The sequence below is a fragment of the Aegilops tauschii genome, chromosome 3 (assembly GCF_002575655.3).
Source record: "Aegilops tauschii subsp. strangulata cultivar AL8/78 chromosome 3, Aet v6.0, whole genome shotgun sequence".
NCBI classification, from domain to species: Eukaryota; Viridiplantae; Streptophyta; class Magnoliopsida; order Poales; family Poaceae; genus Aegilops; species Aegilops tauschii.
In genome coordinates, this window is record NC_053037.3 from 595,512,879 (window position 1) to 595,520,905 (window position 8,027).

The 8,027-nt window shown below is 44.7% G+C and overlaps 1 pseudogene; it reads left to right on the plus strand.

Moving 5' to 3' along the window:
* Positions 1-443: 443 nt before the first annotated feature.
* Positions 444-7,329, plus strand: LOC141020771 (dirigent protein 7-like; annotated as a pseudogene).
* Positions 7,330-8,027: the final 698 nt, after the last annotated feature.

The following is an 8,027-nucleotide window of genomic DNA, read 5'->3' on the forward strand; positions in this document are numbered from 1 at the left end:
GATTAACATATTAGTCATTTTTATGAACACCAATTGACTTATGTTTGTTCGATAACTTAGTCATTTAGGTTTGTTTTTTAGATAACTTTTGTACACAAAATGTGTAACTACTACTTGCAAAAGTCAGATTGTCAAAGTTACACAGTAGTCCTTCTTCTTTTTGAGAAAATAACTTTTGTTCTTCTTATTAAAATATACTTTTTATTTTCTGAATTTATGTTGTGCGTTTACAAACCTAGAGTACATATTAGTCATTTTTATGAACAACTTTTGTATATCAGATGTGTAACTCCTAGTTTAATTACATGGTTTTATCTTTTCATATATCCTAATATGCTTAACTTGTGTAACTATTAGTTTCCAAAACTAGAGTAACGTAGTAATCTTTTTCCGTTTTGAAATTATTGTTGCACATCAAATTGTTGTCGCAAAATATGGCGGGCATGCACCACGTCGAAGGCGACAACGGTTGCCCTGCGCATCGACCGCTTGAACAATGACAACCTCACGCTCTCATCCTTCGCATAGCTACAGGGCTGCCGGGGTGCAAGTACAAATACCTCTGACAAGAATCACATTTTCATGGCGCCGCAGTGGAATACTTGAGGGTTTTCACCGTCGGTCTCGTCATGTTAGAGGCGGAGCTTTTGCACCAGAGGAACGAGGACCCGTAACCCGTACGAGCTACCGCAGCCACCGCCTTGCAGGAGGAGACCGGAGAAAGGATCATGCCATCATTGCCTCACGGTTCTTAGGGTCCTCAAGTAGGGTGCTCACTACCACTAGTAAGTCGTAGGTGTGGGTGGTGCAGGCCATTTTCACCTTGTGCTAGCTAGCTCCGGTGCATGGGAGGCTTTGTTCGTAGGTGTAGAACAGAGGAGCTAAAGCACTCGTTTTCTGGTGCCACTCTTGAATCTCTGTCTTCCATCACCTCACATTCACTCTTCCATCACCACATCACCTCACATTCACTCACACAGCCGTGTGAGAAAAATTTGTACATTCAAAATACCAAATGCATATCATTGAATACATTATCAGTTATATGTTGATGTTGTATATGGTTGGAATTGTATATATAAATAGTTTTCTCTGTAAACTTGATCAAAGATGTTTTGATTTGACTTTATAAAAAATCTATATGCAGTACATTATGAAATGGAGGAAGCATCTATAAACATGACACAACCGACCTAAAAAGTAACAACTTTTCCTCACACGTACGATATGGACTTCACTGCAGCAATGCCACATGCTTACTACTCCAGAGACACTACCGTATAATAAAATTTTGAAGTGCTAACAGGAAATGAAAGCACCACATCGCTTGCTTGCTTGAAAGTTACGCACCACGAGGACGGTGGTTGGGCACTATTGCAGATGGGCCGTTGTACTACATCTACTTCCTCCCCTATTGCATGTCCCTATCTCTTGCTGAATTGAAGCAACGAGCCCAACACGCCGTGCATACATCCCTTGCTGAAGTGTAAATGCGACTCGTAATGCACGTAGCCATACCTGCTTTCGCGGCCAAGCGCATAATAAATACTCATTCCGTCTCAAAATAAGTGACTCAACTTTGTACTAACTTCAATACAAAATTTGTATAAAGTTGAGTCACTTATTTAGAGAAGAAACTTAATACAAAGTTGAGTCACTTATTTTAATACGGAAAGAGTAGTAGCATACGCAAGGCACGCACTACAGCCAAGCCCACACACGCATCACAGCAGCAAAGCACCGACTACTCAGAAGAAAAACCATAGCCTCTGCGGCGCTCTTGGTCCTCCTCGCCTTGGCCATCATGCAGCCGCAGACCGTGTCGCCCGAGAAGGAGACGCCCTTTAAGGTGTATTGGCACGACGTGATGAGAAGACTAATGTCGGCGCTGGTGGTGTGTGCGGCCGCGACCAACACCTTCAAAATAGCCTTCGGCGTTGTGGTGGTCATCGACAACCGGCCGCTCACCGACGGACAACCGTCTGATGGGCACATACATCACCCCCCCCCCCCCCCCCCCCAAAAAAAAGCCAGTGATGCTCATGAGCATGAACTTTGTCTACACCACCAGGAAGTACAACGGCAGCAGTGTCTGTAAGGTTTAAGCGTTCCTACTCGTCGATGAGGAGCCGCGTTGGTATATATTTATGTGAGGCAGAAACAGCCTCTGCCGTGGCGTACAAGGATAGCAACCCGATCGCTAGGATTCAGGTCGTTACAAGTTGTCGCTAGGAGAAGAGATAGATACGGGAGAGATACAAAAGAGAGATCGTTGAGATTACAATTGGTATTTATCTCTAATTCTAAAACCCTCCCTTAATCTCAACTATCCTACATTAAGATTTCTCTTGAACTCTTCAAAAGGTTTGCTTGGTAGAGCTTTAGTAAAACCATCTGCAACCTGATCTTTGGAGGGAATAAACCGTATGTCCAACTTCTTCTCCGCAACCCTTTCTCGCACAAAATGAAATTCAATCTCAATATGTTTTGTTCTGCCATGGAACACTGGATTCGCAGAGAGATAGGTGGCTCCCAAGTTATCACACCACAAACATGACACACGATGCTGCTTAATTCCCAATTCACTAAGCAATGATTCCAACCAAATGATCTCAGCAGTTGCATTGGCTAGTGACTTGTATTCAGCTTCAGTGCTTGACCTTGACACTGTAGCTTGTTTTCTGGCACTCCAGGAAATAAGGTTAGAGCCAAAGAATACTGCAAATCCTCCAGTTGACTTTCTGTCATCACAGCATCCTGTTCAGTCAGCATCAGAGAAAGCACTAACAAGGGTGGAATTAGAACGTCTGAACTGTAGGCCTAAGCTCACAATATGTTTTATATACCGTACAATTCTTTTAACAGCTGTCCAATGTACGGTAGTAGGTGCATGTAGATACTGACAAACCTTGTTAACAGCAAAGGATATATCCGATCTTGTCAATGTTAAATACTGTAGAGCACCTACTGCACTTCTGTACCTTGTGATTTCTTCTTCTTTAAGTGGCTCTCCTTTAAAGGCTGAAAGTTTTTCTGAAGAAGAAAATGGTGTAGGTGAAGGCTTGCAATCCTTCATCCCCATGCGAACTAGAAGTTCAGTGGCATATTTCTCTTGATTAAGTACTATGCCATCTTGAATCTTCTTGACTTCAATGCCTAGAAAGAAGTGAAGATCACCAAGATCTTTCAAAGCAAACTCTGAACTTAGATCATGCAAGAGAGCATTAGTGGCACCTTGTGAAGAACTTGCAACTATAATGTCATCAACATATATCAATACAAATATAACTGTGTTTGCCTTGTTATAAATGAAAAGTGAAGTATCAGCTTTAGATGCAGCAAAACCCAAACGCCTTAACTGAGAGCTTAACCTTGAGTACCACGCTCTCGGTGCTTGTTTCAAACCATAAAGTGCCTTGTCAAGTTTGCAAACGTGGTGAGGTGCCTTTTTCTGCATACCCAGGTGGTTGTCTCATGTAAACCTCCTCTTCCAGAACACCATGCAAAAACGTATTCTGAACATCTAGCTGTCTCAAGCTCCATCCCCTGGAAACAACAATAGCGAGCACAAGCCTAATAGTTGCAGCTTTAACAACAGGACTAAAAGTATCTTCATAGTCTAAGCCATAATGTTGCTTAAAACCCTTTGCAACTAACCGTGCTTATACCTGTCAATTGAGCCATCTGCCTTCTTCTTTATTCTGTAAACCCACTTACAATCAATAATATTTTTACCTCTTGGCTCAGGTACAAGATGCCATGTCTTGTTCCTCATAAGTGCCATGTATTCTTCATCCATTGCATTTTTCCACTTTGGACCTTCAAGTGCATCCTCTAATTTTGTGGGTTCTCCTGTAACACACAACATGCCATATTGTATAGTGCCATCAGTTCTAATCTTTGGATTTCGTATACCTTTTTGTAGTCGAGTCATAACACGTGAAGCTGGTTGCGGTGGAACACGGCGTGCAATCTGCTGTACAGAAGGTGGTGTAGAGACTTAAGCCGCAGAAGATCCTAATGAAAGTCTGGACCCGCCTTGCGTAGTAGATCATGTAGCCTACGGTGTGGCTGAAGGAGTTGCTGCATCCAGCCTGGTGCCCCCAGAAGATCCCGGGGAGCCGCCCTACACATGCGCGTGGGGCTGTGATCCCAAGCCAAATGCGCCTGCCGACGCGGTTTCTGCTGTTGTCGCTGTCGAGGCCCCGCGCGTGGGACGCGGAGTGGCATCTGGCCTGGCGCCCTCTGATTGGTGCGAATCAACTCTGCCCGGCGCACAACCCCGAGCGTATCTCCGCGCGCGATCCAAGGAGACCTGGTGCATAGGAGTTCCAGGAGACAACAGATCTCCCTCGTGTTCCGCGCCAGCTTCATCCAGTTCTGGCACATGAAATATAGTGTCGTTTTGTTCAAAAAATTGATCATTTTCTGCATCGTCTTCGTCTGTATTTTCTGCATGACCCTACACATGAGGACACACAGTACAAGTGCTAGTAGGATTATCAGTTGGGTTAGCACAATCATCGCCCCCATGATCAAAATTTTGGAGATTTGATGGAAGGAGAAAAATTTCTTTCCTAAGGAGGGCTTCGGCATTTGGATGAAGAGATTCAAAAGGAAATACTGATTCATCGAATACAACATCTCGTGATATATAAACCCTTCCTGTGGCAACATCTAGACATTTGACTCCTTTATGAATGAGACTATAACCAAGAAATACACATTTCTTTGAACGGAAAGAAAGTTTGTGTGTATTGTATGGACGAAGGTTTGGCCAGCAAGCACAACCAAATACACGAAAGGATTTATAATCAGGAGTAGTGCCAAAGAGGCGTGTGATGGGAGTCTCAAAATCAATGACTTTGCTAGGAAGCAAATTTATGAGATATGTGGCAGTCAAGAATGCTTCATCCCAGAATTTGAGTGGCATGGATGCATTTGCTAGTAGAGCTAACCCTACCTCAACAACATGGCGATGTTTTCTTTCAGCAGAACCATTCTGTTGGTGTGCGTGGGGGCATGAAACATGATGTGAAATGCCAAGTTGTTGAAAAAAGAGATTCAGTTTCTTGTATTCACCTCCCCAGTCGGTTTGCATGGCAATGATCTTAGTGTTAAGTTTTCGTTCAACAAGCTTTTGAAAATTCTTGAAAACTTGAAACACTTCAGATCATTTCTTGAGAAGATAGATCCAAGTAAATTTGCTATCATCATCAATGAAGCTTACATAATATGAATGTCTACCAACAGAACTAGGAGCTGGCCCCCAAACATCTGAGAATACAAGCTGTAGGGGTGCAGTGGATATGCTGATAGATATAGGATATGGTAGCTGATGACTCTTAACCTGCTGACATGTATCACACATAGAATCAATGCTAGACTCATGACTATGGGGAAGTTTATTTTTACTAAGAACAAACTTAACAATAACTGGCGAAGGATGACCTAATCTGCTATGCCACTTTGCTGAAGAAGGCTTGACAGCGACAAAAGCTTGTTTATTCGATGATGATGATGATGATGATGATGATGATGATGATGATGATGATGATGATGATGATGATATGAGTGGGTAAAGGCCACCCACGCACTTGCCCCTAAGAAGTACCTTCATCGTGTCCAAGTCCTTGACCAAAAAGAAATAAGGATAGAATTCAATGAGAACACGATTGTCAAGGCTAAAACGATGAACAGAAAGAAGATTCTTTGATGTTTCAGGCACATATAAGACTCTTTTTAGATGCAAATTTTTCATGGGGGTTTTGACAATTGAACTACCAACATGAGTAATTTCCATACCAGAACCACTTGCAGTGTGAATTTGGTCGCCCCCACGGTACTTGTCTCTGATCGTCAGCTTGTCAAGCTCCCCCGTGATGTGATTTGTAGCTCCGGTATCCGCGTACTAGTATGTGTCGATGCCGTAGGAATCGGTGGCAACATTGGCCTCCTTCTCCTCATACTCGTCATCTTCATAACGATCCCAACACTCACGGGCACCCCCGCGATGATGCTTGAGGCAGATTTGGCACTCAGGATAATCCCGGTAAGGTTGGCGTTGCTGTTGCTGTTGCTGTGGTTGTGGACGACTGCCTCGAGCTCCTCTGTTGCTGCCGCTTGGGGCAGAAGGAGATCGCCTCCCTCGGCCGCGACCTCTGGTGCCGCGTGCACGCCCCCGAGGTTTGTACTGGCCGCGGCCACGGTAGGCCAGATTGGCGGACGTGTGGAAGCCGCCTTCACCACCATCACCGAGCATCTCCAGGCGCTGGTTGAAGGCGGCGATCTGAGCAAACAGCTCGTCAACGGTGATGGCAGATTTGACAGCTCCGATGGCCGCCACAACTGGACTGTAGTCCCGATCCAATCCAGCGAGCACATAATCCACCATCTCAGGATCTGTGACAGGACGCCCTGCAGCCGCAAGCTCATCCCCAAGACTCTTCATCTTGGAGATGTAGGAGGTACTGGACATGTTGCCCTTCTTTGTTGTGGTGATGGCGATTCTCAGGTTTGTAATTCTAGATTGAGATTGCGATGCAAAGAGGGTAGTGATGCCAGTCCATAAATCAAAAGTATGTTCCTTACCAACAAATTGGGCGAGGACTTCTTTGGAGAGGGAGTTCAGCAAAAAGCCAAGAACTCGTTGATCCCATGATAGCCATGGTGCGTAGTGGGTTTGGCACCATGATAGTGGTCTTGTCCGACTGTTGTTGCTCCACCATGTGAGGGGGCGCGGCGTCGGTTCCATCCAGGAGCCCCATGACCTGCGCTCCTCGCAGGCCGGGCATAACCTTGGCCTTCCACTAGAGGTAATTCCCCTTGGTGAGCTTCTCGGTTGGTGGAGATCCGAGGTTGAGGACGACCGGTGCTGAGGAAGACGACATGGCGATGGAGATGGGTTCTCGTAGCTAGATTGAAGAGAATTGGCTCTGTATACCATGTAAGGTTTAAGCGTTCCTACTTCTCGATGAGGAGCCGCGTCGGTATATATTGATGTGAGGCAGAAACAGCCTCTGCCGTGGCGTACAAGGATAGCAACTGGATCGCTAGGATTCAGGTCGTTACAAGTTGTCGCTAGAAGAAGAGATAGATACGGCAGAGATACAAAAGAGAGATCGTTGAGATTACAATTGGTATTTATCTCTAATTCTAACAGCCATTATTGGTCGAAATGTTGCATTCACCAAGGTCCGTGAGATGGCTGTTGTCGGCGGTACCGGCATCTTCAGGTGGGCGTGCGGGTGCGCGCAGGCCAGGACGCACACCTTAGTTCTCAAGGCCGGCGACGCCACCGTAGAGTACAACATATTCATCAAGCACTAATCTCGGCCATGGTCCAATTTTACGGGCACCTAAATATACCGTGAGTAAGAATTGTATACTCGAGCAATAATTATGTATTTATTAATCTGAGTTTCTTTCGGACTATCTTTCTCAGAATTCGTATTAAACATACACATTTTCTAGTATTTTATGAAATTCAACAATCATTTAAATTTCTAAATCTATTTAACTTCAGTCCGTCCAGTCACATTTTCCTTCATTCAAACCTAATGGAAAAAGATATTCTCCCATCACTTTTCCCTGTTTCCCCTCAACTTTTTTTTAGAAACTCCCCTCAATTTTCTTTGTTTTCTCTTTTCTGTTTCTTGATTTTTTTTTGAACATCAGTACAGACTTAAGCGCTCATACGTACACGCATACACTCATCCCTATGAACGCACACACACACACCCTATCCCTATGAGCACCTCCGAAAGACTGAGCCGGCATATCATCTTGAAATTTACGAAGTCACCGTAGGCGCCTCGTCGTCGACGGGAACGTCTCCTCCCACTGAAAGCGCATTGCTGGAAATCCTGAAATAAATCCAGAAATAAATGCGAGCACCAGGACTTGAACCCTGGTGGGCTGGGGATACCACTGTCCCTCTAACCATCCAACCACAGGTTGGTTCGCTTCTGTTTCTTGATTATGTGTGGGCTTTCCTGTCCCTTATAAAGCCCACTAAGAATTTTCTT